General features: G+C 33.4%; 1 long non-coding RNA gene across 1 annotated transcript; it reads right to left on the bottom strand.

The window, feature by feature from the left end:
* Positions 1 to 8281: 8281 nt before the first annotated feature.
* On the bottom strand, positions 8282 to 15544 carry LOC128155611 (uncharacterized). The gene is made up of 2 exons (XR_008239623.1): positions 15131 to 15544; positions 8282 to 9168 (listed from the first exon to the last, which is right to left on the bottom strand). It is a non-coding gene; the product is annotated as an uncharacterized LOC128155611 (long non-coding RNA).
* Between the last annotated feature and the right edge of the window lie 444 nt (positions 15545 to 15988).

The raw sequence follows: 15988 nt of genomic DNA, 5'->3' as shown, positions 1-15988 counted from the left end.
AGAGAATTTTAGAAGGTACAATTCGTTATGAAACTTAACAAAGAATTAAAATTTTCCTATGTATTGCGAAATGAAAAAGAGACCATTAACTTTCAGGCGTCTTTCATTTGTAATAAATTGTCTTTTATGTTTCACATACCCAATCACCAAAGAAGGTAATAAACAACTAATGGCATATTATATGCATAATAATGAATATTTTCTTCGAAAATAATTGTAATTTTCTTTCTTCTTTTTTTTTGGGGGGGGGGGGATTGCAAATTTTAAGCTGTTTGATCTTATTTTTTGGATTTAAGCACAAACGAACTTCTGAAAAATTTGTAAAAAATATATATATTTTTATTCAACCTTGGGCAATACAGCCCATTAGTTTACAATTATTCACATATTATAAACACTACACTCTTTGTAGTCTAAAATGGGGGGGGGATGAAACCCCTTATCAAGTGTTCCACAGTTCCAACAGTTCCATACATTACAATAAGTAAATTAAATGTAAATTTGCATATCATATACGGATTTGAAAATACAGTTTTGAGTCAACAAGTGTTACACATAACTATACTCTGTCCCGAGTTTTTGCTTCCACCACGTTTTGCTTGATATTTCAATAATAGTAAAATTTAATGCCTTTGTGCTCAAACTACGTTCATCCACTAATATGAAAAATGTCCAGATTATCTGTTTTGAAACACCCCCTCTACCGCTTCAGGTTTCAATACACATCCCAAAAATTGAAAGTCTACGGAGATTTTGCACTGCTCAGCCATTAAAAAGATTTATTTAGAATATAAAATAAATCAAATTTTTATAGCAATATTATATTTTGGCTTGACTCATGTTTAGCGCCATAATTTTTTGCGCGTAATGGCATACCATACATTATGTCGTTCTGTTTATACTCCTAGCTGATTCGATGCAACCGAGGCAGAAATCGCACTCCCTTGAGGAAGGGGTAAGGACGTCAAACGCCAAAAGGAAATTTTCCGGGAAAGCAATACTACCGGGAGTAAAAAGAAAATGCAATGCGGTGGGCCCGGATAAAGCCCAGGAAACTGCGCCGAATCATGGACGAGCTGGACCAAGTACCACCACGGACCTGGAGGGTGTTGTGTCATCCGTGGCAGAGAGGATGCTTCCAGAGTTTAACAAAACCAGAAGAAATATAGAAAAGATCTCGAAGCTGAAATAAAACGCTTAACGCTTAATTCAATAGCACCAAACACAAAAAATTCTTACTCATCTAGTCTAAGAAGTTTTGAGCAATTCAGGTATGTTATACGAACTCAATTTAATTTGGCCTCCCCCTGTTTCACACATTTGCAGTTTTATTGCTCATCTTTCGCTTAAAGGTTTAGCCCATGCTACTGTTTCTTCTTATATATCCAGTATTGGTTTTAAATACAAACTAGTAGGAGCCTCGGACAACTCTCAAAATTTTTTAGTTAGAAAATTACTGGAAAGGAACAAAAGGTCAAAACATTCAAAAGATTGCAGACTTCCGGCCCCGGGGCCATAAAACTTAGACGAGCTCACTTTCGATCTCAGTCTCACTTTTCCACTATACATTCCTTTTGTAAAAGTGAGACTGAGATCAAAAGCGAGTTCGTCTAAGTTTTATGGCCCCCAGGCCAGATTACAAAAAACATTCAAAAAACTTATTAATGTGACATCATTAGTATGCTCGTCAAAGTTTGAGACTATCCTTTTTTCATCGGCATTTTCTTTGGCGTATCATGGTTTCCTTCGAGTTGGTGAATTTACTGCTAATTCAAATGGCAAAAATCAAATCATTCGTATTGAACATTTTGAATTTAAAACAAATCACAAATCGGGGAGGATTACATAGAGTTAAAAATTCCTTTCTCTAAAACTGATTAGTCAGGAAAGGGAGTATTGATAACGTTGGAGCCAGCAAAAAACTCTATATGTCCTGTATTATGGTTGAAAAAATATCTGTTAATCAGACCAAATGTTAGTGGTCAGCTATTAATGCACTTGAACGGCAGTCCCCTTACAAGATTTCAATTTTGCTCAATATTAAATAAATCTCTAGAAATTGCCGGTCTTCCAAAATCTCGTTACAAATCTCATTCCTTCCGTATTGGAGCGGCTTCAGATAGTTTCTCTTACGGGCATTCAGAATCAGAAATTAAAAAACAAGGTAAATGGAGTTCCAATGCTTTTCAGAATTATATTAGACTTCAGTAATGTCTAGAGTCATTTCTAATATTTTATATAGGTAGTGGAAAAGTTGTTTGGATCATTGGTTCATCGATTATGAAATGGGCATTCTTCTACGCCAAAAACTCCATAGATGGTGTGAATTTGGGATTAGAAAGACATAATTACAGTATTTTTTGGCAAGGTAAAGGAGGAATGAATTGGTTCGACATTATTCCAAAAGTAAAGCTTTTATTAAGGTATGAATCTCCTCCAGAAATCTTAGTTATTCACTGTGGTGCTAATGATATAGGCAAAACCCCATTACTATTACCATTTTCGCGCAATTATGCAATCTACAATTACAGACTTAGACTTAACAATTTTATGAATCGTTTAGTCTCGGTCAATGGTGGGTCCTTCATTAAATACCCAGAAATCACGCGGCGTGCAAAAGAGATGTTTCGTAGTGATGGCGTTCATCTGTCCAATTAATTGTGTATTTTAACTTACAAAGGGCTTTGCAACGAATGAGTTTTCCAGAAAAAATTATTAAGTAGTTTGACTTTGCTTGTGGCCACACCTACTTAAGTATAAATACATATATATGTTAAGCGTCTCTCATTCCACCAAACTTTGTTGGCGGTGGTTGTCTTTTCAATAGACAACCATTTGGCGCTTATTCGAGACGCATTTTATCTAATTTAGATAGCTTACAACTTCTGCTGAGTATCTGCTCACCCAGTACCAGTATGAATGTTGTCATAGTTTATAAGTATTATAAAACTTCTATAAGGATAAGGTTTATAAGGTTATAAGGATAAGGATTATAAGGGTCAATATGTTATAAGGATAAGGATTATAAGGGTAAATATGTTGTAACTTTGTATACAAAAAATACATATGTGAATTTTATATAGATTATATTATGTAGGTCGTGGCCCTAATCGCCAAAATATATAGAATAAAACAATTAATGAACTTTACACTTGTCTTCATTGTCTGTAATAATAAGCCTGGATGATAACGTTAAAAAATTACGCGAGGTATCCCGAGTACTTCCGAATGGAGAACAGATGTAAACATATCCCATTATAAATCTCCGTAAGAAATTTTTTTCGTTCCTGTGAAATTTTATGAGTGAAAAGGGATAATTGTTCAATGAAGATATCTTGGATATATTCCCTTTCATCGATTTTAATTGTATTTCTTTAACAGTTATGTGTATTTTTATTAAAAATCATCAAAAATTGATGGAAGCAATAACTTGGGACAGACTATAAAGGCATAGTATGAGTATAAATTTATAACATATGTTAACACACAAGAGAATATGTTTCTTAAATACGTTGAATGAGTTTCATGCAATTTGGCCATTAATTTTTACGGATTGATAAAGCACATTTGATATTGTAATACGTAGGTTTATCATTTATTAAAAATTAAAAATAAAGCTAGCTTACGTTATTTCAGCATACACCAAAGTCTTAATACAACCATACCCGCTTCGACTTAGGTTTGATTTTTATAGGGAGCAGAATTACGCGTTACCCTAGGCCTGTGCAACGTTTGTATAGTGAACACTTTGTACATCAATACTATGAATGCTAGGAGAAACTACTACAATGCAATGCCGATTATTAGAAATAATTAAAGTTAACTTCTTCATCACCTGTTGTTTAATTTTAGAGCCGTTTTATTAAGAGCTTGGACTTTTGGCAGTTCGTGACATACTCCGATTTGGTGAATGCGTTTATGGTTAACTGTCCTGCCATTGGCTAATAGGTATGACTACTTCGAACGCAATGACATTTGCTCTACTTCACTTTCCAGTTTTTAAAGTCTGTTAATATCAATGAGCTTCTTATAGCGATTTTGAAGAAAGGAGGTCAATATTTGACAGCTTGTTTTGGTTGGCAAACAAAATAGTAACATCCCACCGAAAGTCTAAGCTATTGTTAAAACAGCACTAAAAAGACTCGAACTTGATTTGTAGTTTCTTGATTCACTATAAAGCTGCAAAGCAAGTTTTAAATCAATTACCAAGCCATAACAAAAAAGGTTTGGAAAGCGATAAAGATATAGTTCCCTTTAGTTTCACGGGTAATAATCTAATAAGAACGAAAAAGTTGAAGGAACGCAAAAAAGTCACGGGAAGAGTAATGAAAGAACACATTTGTACGATACAAAAACATGTTCTAGATAATGTTGAGTTAAATGTTCTATTGTAACAGTCTGCAATAGAATAATTGTTGTTTTATTGAATGTTGATGCGTCAAATCGGGAAAAGTTGCTAGAAACATATTTACTATATGATTGTACATATTGTACCGGTATATAGGACACATGCCAGGCTTTGGTTTAATCTAATAAAAGAGCAACAGTCTGTACTCAATAAATCATTGCTCTCCAAATTGAACTCTTTAGTAAATGGAATATACTAATTATTATATATCAGACATGCTCATTTATAAAATAGCTATTTTGATAACACAACCAACCCATCCCGAACTGCTATAAGCAATAAAAAAATCTAGATAGAATTAATTAGGCAAGGATTGTATGGTGTTCGGAGCACTGATTAGTTCTGATAACGATTTGCAACCAAACTGTATGGTTTATAAGGGAAAATGCATCCTAATACAGGCCTGAACATATGCACATTGATGTGTGGGATTTGACAGGATTCGGGATTGACTCTGAAGCGACAATTTGAACGTCTAATCGGTGCAATTTATCTGGCAAGATTGACACTGCTGTTTTAAATGTGGACTTTGCCGGATCAACTACAAGATTCTTTTTAAAAATATTTAAAACGCTGAAATTCTATATAGACAGTTAGGTAGGTTAATGATTTTAAAGGTGGATGCTCGCTGATCTTTAAGGATTATATAGAATTAAATATGTTTTCTTTCTGTCGAGACTTAGCATTTAGATGTTGGGATTTTCCACGGCCAGCTCCCCTCAGTAACATCCAATGACTTTTATTTTATAGTTGAGAAAACAAAGTGAATTCATTACACTTTCCTATCATTGTTTTGTTTTTTTTAGAATAAATGAACAAACAATAATATGTTTTGAAAAAAGCAAATTTCTTTTTCACCTCATATGTGAATATTTTCTTTAGAATTTTACATTGAAGTTAAATTGATTTTCTGACATCAAGTAAAATCATCGCTTTTAAAGTAACACAAATTCTGACCCCCACCAATTGATTTGTTCTATAGATAGAACCATTTTAACAAGACCTTGGACTTTTAATATAATGTAACTATCTTTTTCTTGCGTCAAAGCAAGTTTAACAAATGAAATATACAGAAATTGTGTACATGTAATCATAGTTCAAAAGCCAGACAAATCTAACTTAATGATTCCAAAGAGCCATGACTGAGTGACAAAATGAAATTGAATTAAAAACTGAAAAAAAATTGAGAAAAACACGCAAATTATAGCAATTTAATGGTACGCCAGTGTTTGTTTTTTTTTTTTTTCAAAATATGCGCGAGAATATGACGTGATTCTTTAAAGATATCCTATTCTCTTTTGAGAAGTGGACAGGCTCAGCATACAACCACTTCTCTTTGCATGCCCTCATATTTTGATTTTGGAAAAAGTAAAAATGTCGGAACCGAAGACGGCCTACGCTTTGGAGTCGAAACATGGGTCAAAGCATAGACCGTCTTCGGTTACGACATTTACACGTTTTCCAGAGTCAAAATACAATGTATTAGGGCTTGCGAAGAGAAGTGGATGTAGGCTATGCCTGAGAATAAGAATATCCCAACTAAAACAAAAAGAGAAAAACATTGCTTCTGAACATTTCTCTCTTACTTTTAATCAGATGTCTTTGTGTCAAATGCATGAATATACAGAAAATTGTATCACATTGGTTCTGGTATAAGCCGTGTGTGTGTTCAATCTGTTGAACTGTCCAAACCTATAATTTTAAATTAATTCATTTTGTGAAATATTAGATGAATACACAGATTTCGCGATGAAACAGTCTTAATATCTTAAATGATTTCTAGTGAACGAACGTCAGAGTCTGTAAACGAAATTTATTTTAAAATTCACTCCTTTCTCCAATATCACGTGAACCAAACGCATGGACAAACTTGTTAAAGTTTTGAATAATTAACACTTATCTGGGTTTTTTTGTTTTTTGTTTTTTGCACGAACTTTAAAGTACATATAGAACCATTTTAACACGGCCTGACCTTCAGTAGGATGTAACCATCCATTTCTTGCGTCATAACAATTTAAAATGACGCTGGTTTCAGGCAAAATACGCATCGATTGCGTAGTCTTAGCTCAAAAGCCAGACAAATCATGTTGATTTCAAAGAGCCGTAGCTGTTGTGCCAGCAATGAAATGGACAGGCCTACGTCACAATGCAGTTTGAAACAACTACTCAAAGTCCAAGCTCTTGTTAAAATGGTTCTATCTCAATCATTCGATCGATAAAGCGCTCGCTTTTAGTGTGTTCGAACAAATATACTCTGGTAAGAATCCAATTTAGGCAGAAATAGATCATATCATATTATAATTAACGTGCGCTTTACGTCAGAAATTGCTGCTTTGGTGTATATCATGAGCCGATGGTGAAGAAAAGCTTCAACAAGACTTGAAGTGAATGAGATGATTTCTTACGCATATGCCCTCGTGTACCGGTAGATATTGACACGATAAAGATATATTGTTTAGTCGAGGGAATAAAGTTAAACCCAACTTCTCGGGCCTCTGATGTATTACGGAGTACAATAAGACCCCCCTCCCCCTACTTTTTTTTCTTTTTGGGTATCTGCAAAGGTGCTCTCCATTTTAATCAGATTATTTTAAATTTGTAATTCTTCCCTATAAAATCATAGTACAACTTTTGCCATTTTGATCTGTTTTACCTCGGCTGGAAGTGGTCAAAGTTAGCGTCATGCATATTTAAGGTATTTCTAGACACCATTTTTAATATGTCCAAACAGGAATAAAAAAAAAAGAAGAGTCGTTTGAAACAAGCCTATCTATATACTTCAGTCACTCCGCCAGTAGCATAAAATGGCGGCGAGTTGCAAGCCTTGTTGTTTTTTATAGTACATCAGTAAGGATGAAATAGGGAACGCCTATGGATATCTGTTGGGATTTGAGCAAAGCTTCTTAATTTCAATTATGAATCTCAATTAAATCACAAATTAGACACTTAAATTGATGGGAAGCGACTTAATCATTGGATGTTTTTATACCGGAAATGCCCGAGAAGTCGTGGTCGGGATTAAAGTGTCAGTCGTCAGTGGCGCTTGTGACGAAGATCTTTTGGATATATATGAAGAAGTAAAGTAACAGTCAAATTGTTAACATTACGTCATAAAAATTATCTCAAAATTGTAAGAACTCCTAGTCATTATGTCTATAATGTAATTAATGACGTGCATACAGCAATCTTTACCGCCCTGACCAACAAAAACCACTCTGTAAGCTAAAACTTTTACGAGACGTGTATTCATTTTCCCTCTGCTGTCATCTGTTAATTAGCTTTCTGAAATGCGTCAGATGGTCCAAAGTTCGAGTCCTTTTGGTGTTTTACATTTTCAATATTTACAATAATTTTTGAAATGTGTATTTTCAGTAATTATAGTTATAAGCTTAAACTTCCACTATGGCGGACATTTGCATTGTACTTCGCCATAGGAAACACTTTTTTAAAAGGATTATAACTTCATTTTTAAACCTGGCATTTGGTCAGTGATACGTGTATCAGTTAGTTTTTTATTGAGAATACTATTACCTGAATATTGAGGTAAAGGAACACTTTGATAACACATGCCGAGATCTTTTATGTTTGTTCAATTCCTTTTATGGCCCAAGTATCTTCAAAAAACGAATATGTAGAACATTCGTTTAAAGGGTACCTCCAGTCAAAATTATTTTTTCAGCAATCAATAGATTAGATTCATCTCAGAAAGCTCCAAAAAATTTGCACTTTGATATCTGCATGCACTGGTTTAGCAGATATAATAAGCAATTGATTGTGACATTTTCTGAAGCGTTCTAATAAAGTTTCTGAAAATCATTTGATAGCAGATTGTTTATTTCATTTGAATCCATAACTGAACAAAACAACAAATAATTTGTAAAATTATTCAGAAAATTTTAATTTGTTGTAGTATTTTCAAAATAAACATGAAAAAAACATTCATTAGTTGTTCTATATATTGTTGTCACATACATTTAGATAATGATTGTTTACCACTGACAAAACAGATTTGAGTTATTAAACAGTTCAACCCGGAAATATCTCCCAACAATTATTGAACAAGAGCTTATTTTTATGAAAACAAATTCTCAAAACTCGATGAAAACATTTAACACGATGACTTCATCCCATTCGTTTTGAATATTTGTAACGAAGAATTCAATAATAAGAAATTTGATTCTAACATTTTTTGTAATAATTTTTGGACAAAGAATCGCATAGTGTACATCAGAGACGGGTTTATTGAACTCCGGCGTAAATTCATTCTTTGTGCGGCGGGGTATTTATCAAAAAGCAATGCGCTTCCATCATATATTTGATTACCTTCAGACCATGAAAAATACATAAATAAAGTTTTCTTAATGCATCACTCATTTTTTGCCATACCGAAACAAGCCTTTGGGTTTGTTAGTTTCCTCCGGTGGCGGGTGAAGGGACTGTCCGATTGACACACGTGTTTGTACAGTTTGAACGGGATTTGCGCTCGATTTCGATCGGAACCAGAGGTAACTTTTCTTCCGTGGAACAGGTCGTAGCTCCGAAGGAGAGGAATCCATATAGAGTCGGGCCATCTCCTCCTCGAATTGTTTTTGTCTCCGTTCTTTGTTCATTTCACTTTCTATGAGCTTTTGTAGTAAACTGACTTGTGAGTTATAGTCTGTACTCTCAACTATCCATCCCTCAGCATCGGATCCGTCCTCGCACTTAAACACACAGGTAAGTGCCGCCAAAAGCATAACTGTCAGGCCCCAGTTCATCATCTTTAAAATAAAAAGAATAAAATGAACAAAACTTTAATATTTGGTGGGAGTTTTTTTTTAATTTTATTTTTTTGTCAAACACGATTTTATCACGTTTCCAAAATTTCATTTTGCCCACCCCCATATGGTAATAAGACATTATAATTATTGTATATGGACGCATATGAAATTAAAATTGAGATAAACTTGAGATAAACGTGAGATAGATAGTGTTAAATCACACTTCTTTGTGAAAGTAATTAAATTACTGGAACAAGGTCGTTTCATCAGAATACACCTGTTTTTGCTACACTGCTGTTTGTCGTATTAAAACCATTTTTAGTAGAAAAGAAATATGTTCATTTTATCAATCGTCATTTTCTTTGCATGACACAATTCAGCGTTAAAGGAAAAGAAAAAAGATAGATTAATAATTAAGTGACCTTTGACCTATTCTTTTTATTTTAGGCCAGTTTTTTCCTTCCTGATTCAAATACTTAAATCGCATTTACTGAAGACAATTTTTTTTTTGTAAAATGCTGGGATGTTTGGAAAACAGCTTCTAGTAACATGTAACATTTCCCGGAAAAAAAAATGACTCGTGTTAAGCGTCAATCGACTTGTAGTTATTATTCATCCAAAATATTGGCAATAAAGAATGCAATATATTTTACTTGTGGTTTATTTTTCAAACTGATGCCTCAAGGCAGAATCTGACCATTCGCACGTATATAATCAGCATATTGTGTAATATGTTAGAGGCGTTTCATTACACTCATATTGGATTCCAGTAACGGAGTAAATATGATATAAAGGCAGAAAAATTGCGTCAAGCCTTTTGTGCTTTGTATTTTTTACCCAAGCACGAAGAAAGTATAACTTTGTTTTAAACGTTTGTCTCAAGTTCATTTACCTCGTAAGTTTTATTTACAATTAATAAATGAATTAGTGCCTGATCGGTTCATGGTTTGGAGTACGGTTCATGGTTTGGAGTACGGTTCAGTGTTTGAACCGTTCAACACATGACACGACAGAACTACATGCACTCATTACAACAGTTGATCATCTGAACTTGAACCAACCTTATGCCTACTCATTTTACTCATTTGTGAGGAAGCATTTTCTTTACCCAAACCAGTCATGTAGGCCCATTTATGTTTCTGTAAGCTAATGACACTAATGTATAATTATCGACGACAGTGCATAAAGGTAATATACATTTTACCCTGCTGCTCTCTCTCTCTCTCTCTCTCTCTCTCTCTGTTGCAAATCAATTCTGCATGGGATTTTGTAAGTCAGATCATCAGTCATGATCGCTGTAATAATGCTGTATATTCCAAATACCCCCCAACGTGTTAACATTAACATTATTATTTCTGATGCCAAATATTAACAATTATAGTTTTAATATTGATTTTAAACAAATGATTCGAGAGAAAAAATACATTTTGGTTATCGTGGGAGGAGTGCTTTAAATAACGAATGTTGCCTTTGTTTGCTGAAACATAATTTTTTCGAATACCCGACCATTACATTCCTTACAATTGCTTTTCTCATATCTTTATCCATTATATATACTAGTTTATATTTTTAAATCTTTAATTAACAAATCTACAAAATTCATTATTCAGAATTTTTTTTTTAATCGAAACAAATCTATAGAACAATCTTAATAAAAAAAATTTAATCTTAACAAATCTATAACAATTTAAATTTAGAATTCTTTTTTTTTTTTTTTTGGACAAAAAAATCTTAACAATTCTACAGCAATCATAATTCAGAATTCTTTAAAAGATGCTTACTTGTTTTTAAAAGGGGGTTTAATGTCTACTCCTCATGCAATTTTCTTCTGTATGCTGAACTAGAACTAGATCCTACCGTTCAGCAATGCATGCAATTTGGCTCGTATATTGCTATTTATTGGTTAAGAAGGTCTTTGTATACGCATGTCTTCACCTCAACACTTGTGTCATCGTCTAACACTTTTTGCTATCTTTGGAGATATATATATATATATATATATATATATATATATATATATATATATATATATATATATATCAAAAAGTTTTGCTTTCTTGGGATAATAACCTTTCTGGGCTTCGTCATAGTTTAACGTTATCAGGTTATAGCTATAGGCTAGTGGTTTTAAAATATGAAATATGATTAAGCACGTTTACAGAAGATTTTATCAGGTTATAGCTATAGGCTAGTGGTTTTAAAATATGAAATATGATTAAGCACGTTTACAGAAGATTTTATGAAATTATGAATCTTTGGGAAACCTAAGTGGTCAGTATTAAATCGATTCAACTACGTAGTTGTGTTTTCTTTAAAGTACATGTATTATTCGTTAAATTGATGGTAACCAGGAAACGTGAATTGTTCATTATTTGTGTGACGCAATTAAATAAATAAGTAAACAAACAAATCACCAAATGGGGTGAAGGGTTCCTATTATCCTTTATACTTGAATTAATTTGGGGTTTTTTTTTCAGTGGGTAGAACGAATCGAAATCTTTGCTTTTTTATGGTAAGGTCAGAACCTTCATTTTTTCTGCCTCAGGTGACATCGTAATTATTTCTCCAATACAATCTGTGATGCTAACATTGTTGCAAGATGAACGCTACGCGTTGTTTGTAACAACAATAACATGTGTTTAACAGATGAAATGCTAATAGGCTTTTGATTGATATAATTCTCATTCAGTATGTCTAGTTTATTGCATAGAAATATTATGTTCACGAAATCAATAAATGTACAAAGATAAGTTATATTTCGTTATCACTGAACTGATGGTTTTGAGCTTTATAATTTACAACTTTTGATAAACAAGTTCTACAATTTATATATACATGTACATGTAAATATCTCATGTTGCATGGTATGCGGTTAGCGAGACGGGGGGGGGGGGGGTATTTATGTTGGAGAGAACCCGAGTACCCTTAGAAAACCTATGTATTCAAGCGGGCAACCACCATTTACCCTTTCACATACAACCACTATAAATCAAGGGGATCAAACCCAGGTGAGAGAAGTGAGTTGTCCACTGCGCTACTTGGACCACCATTGTTATCACTGACTTCCTTTACATGAACAAGGAAATGTAATGAGGTCATGATGTGAGTGTATCCTCTGCAGACTGTGAATATCCTTAATGATGGGATTAGATGATCCCCGTAATCAAAGGAGACCAATACATTTGAAGCGGTGACCTGTCGTTTGTATAGCGATGGACAGCGGGAAATATGCGTAATATTGAGATACAAGTATAAAATCAGTCAAGGGGTCAATAGAACCACAGGAACCATAACCCGCTGGTTGATGGAGAGAATCGGGAATTTTTAGATTGACGCGCGCTGTCCAGTTCACGAGCGGTATAACAGCACGTGAAGGGATTAATTTCATCACTTGCTTAGTAATAAATATTGAAAGAGCAATGTAAAGGTGCACTTTAACAGTATTTACAGAATGCAAAAAAAACCTGACTTCATCATTTGCACAGCCCCCCAAAAAATACAGTAATAATATGCACCAATAGTAAGTCTCACTTTTTGCAGCAGGTAAAATCCCTACTCGTAAGGGGGGAGGGGGGGCCTGTCTTTCCCTATCACTAGCACAGCATGTAAATGAATAAACTAGTATTCTGTAAAAGGTACTTGTAACCTCGCATTTTTACAGCATGTAAAAAAATGTGTGATGACCTAACAAGCATACAACAATAAGGGCAAATCCAGTCTCCTCCACGAGGTGTAGTTTACACAAAGGTCTTTTACCATTGAATTGATATCTTGAATGTGATGGTTTGGTAACTGGGCTTAAAGGTACAAATGACAGGTTTCAATAGGAAACGCGAAGCTTTAACGTAGGCGGGAAACTATTCAATTACTTGAGTGATTAATGGGCATGTATATATTAATATAAAAAGTTGACCGAGATATCACTTTTCCTTGATACACACTTTTCATGCTGCTATTGTGCAACGCTTTCCTTAAAAAAAGGGGCTGTAGGGGCTACAGCTTTAAAGTGTTTAAATTATTCAAACTAAATTGCACATGATTTATTGCCTTCAAAATTTTAGAGAGAGAGAGAGAGAGAGACAGACAGACTGACAGACAGAATAAGTACGTTTATTTTAAAACTCCATAATTTTTATGTTGTTTTCTAAATTGTATATATTGATGTAAAGAGACTTGTAAAAGACATGTGTACTTTTCTCCGTAATGATTTATTAGAAGTGTATTACTGTGATGCAGCCATTATTTTACAGAACTGTATAAAAAGAAATAGACGGACCCGATTTAATTTCGTACCGTTCACCTCTTTAAGACTGGGCGAATTCTAAACAATTTTAATACCAGTCTATCTTCTACTCATAAAACAGTGACACCCTTAAAAAGTTTAATTGGTCACTTTTTACAATTAATAATAAGTGACAGTAAACAAAACACAATCCAAAACTTCACATACATGTATAAATAAAAGTTATATAAATGTAAGTATACAGACAATGTATTACATGTTATTACAAATTACCAAATCAAAACTTTTGCACCTGAGACTAACAGGTGTGTTATCTAACATAGGGTGACTAATGATCATTTATATCATAATTTGCATTAAGAGTATCCATTTCTAACTGAATCTGGGCGAATTCATTATGGGGTGAAACAGTTTGCAAGTGTAGAAGGGGCGGCGGGGTGGGAAAAACCCTGTATATTACATACATTCATACATTATAACTGTTAAAGTACTAGAGGTCAAAAATTGACTTAACCGATATGGTAATCTCTAAAATGAGTTAAAAATACCATGCAAATTAAAGTTATTAACTGAAAAAATATTTTTTAATAAATGACTCAACTTTCTATTAATGAAACTCATAATGTATTTTAATAATTGAAAGTTGACATTTAAGAATGTTGGTTGTTTTTTTTTTTCGTAGTAAAGGTAGGTAAAGAATTAGGTAAATTTTAGATTTAAAAAAAAAACAAACAAACAACAGGATTTGACAAATTAGAATTTGCACCTTTTTGCGTCACGGTGATGATTCACTACAGAGGTGAATATTAATTAATTATCGGTAGAAACTATAATGCCAGTGCACTTTGCATGCATATCTTGATTTCTCGTCATTGGCTAAGACGATGAAATACCTACAGGTATAAATACATTGCAAATAAGAATACAAATAAACTAAGAATTTGGGGGATTATGTTGTCAATTCGTAGACGAGCTTTGTTGATTCAGCTTTTTCTCAAATTGTATGTTAAAAAGAGATATAACAGCGGTGTACCAATGTAATTAAGAATCGTATTCATAGATTGTTGGAGGCAAATCTCATCTTTCCATAGATGTTAGGCTGTAAGTTCGAATCCTTTTGTTTAATCAATTCTTAATTAGTGTCCACGTTTTTATCATTTATTTGATTTGAGGAAATATAATATCGCTCCAAAATGCATGTAGATTTACTTTTTTGCATTGAACATACTGTGATTCTTGACATATAAGAGTTTCTTCATTTTATTTTTCTTGTTCAATGATGTTTAATACAATCTTTTTCAATTAAAAAAAAGAATTATGAGCATATAAAACTGTGATTTGTTTTCTTATTTTTTTTCTTATTTATTTTTTACTATAATTAATAGATATTAGATATGAACTTTTCTGCGTTTTTGTTTGTTTGTAATTTTTTAAATGTATTTTTATTTAAAACAGACCTAGTTTTAAAAATTTTAGAACCACTGCATTGTATAAATATTTTTTCCATAATAAAATAGAAGAGATATCCACAATGTGTTCACTTTAATAGTTTCAAAAATTACTGCAAATTCTAAAAACATATATTTATACTGATAACTTTTTTCATATTGGGAATTCTTTAAAACCAGTAAAGTTCTGCACAAATAAACCCCGCGAACATGATACAGAGCCGAAAGCTCTTATATTCAAAACACAAAAGTAGGGAAAAAAGGAACTTACCCTTTGACGGATATATCGCAATCTGTGGCCAGTTCCTCTATTACACACTTTAAAAAGAATAAAAATCCACTCTCCCTTGGAGAGCGCTTGCGCGACTGTGGCCTCCTAATACTGTTGGAGGATACTTTTCTATAAAGCGTGGTTTCACTTTCAAATCAATAGCGAGTTTTCTCTGCTGTTTTCCTCGCGGTGATCGCGGTTGTATTTACCGCAATGGCTCGATTGCTGATGTCAATAAGTATTATCACATGTTTGTTTTTACCACCTTTTCCTTTCCTTAGAATAACTTAAGTACATATATATATAGTATGTCATAGCATATGGTGTGTGGGGCGTGTGCGTGTTTGGTGGTTCATAATTATATAATTGAGTGATAAAATTTACCGTTGCGCGCGCGCATATGTATGTATAAAGCACTACCTACTGAATTCACCTCCCCCCCGGCTGGGGTTTGAACTCTAAGCATGCCAAACCTCCTTTCTTAGCAATATGCACCTTGTATACATATAACTCGACAATTTCGGCAAGAAGGTAAAAGAATATCGCTAAATGATGTATATAATATACACATTTTTTGTAGTTGTATTTTTTTTCTAGATTCAAATCATACATTATCCTGAGTAAATCTATTGAAATTTTCTCTTGCTTGTATCAACAAATTAGTTATATTCTGAAATACTGAAAATGATGGCACAATTTTCAAATTCATGTAAAATTGATACCTTTTCTGCGCTCTAAATATCAGGCATATGGTGGGTTAATATTTTTTCCCCCGTAGAAATTATTGATTGGGCGTTTACAAAGGCTCACAATGGACTTCGAACATCAATGCACCGCTGTATCCTTGTGTAATATTCC

This window comes from Crassostrea angulata, chromosome 7 (assembly GCF_025612915.1).
Source record: "Crassostrea angulata isolate pt1a10 chromosome 7, ASM2561291v2, whole genome shotgun sequence".
NCBI lineage: Eukaryota > Metazoa > Mollusca > Bivalvia > Ostreida > Ostreidae > Magallana > Magallana angulata.
Note: the sequence above shows the minus strand (reverse complement) of the source record. Positions and strands in the feature narration are given on the sequence as shown.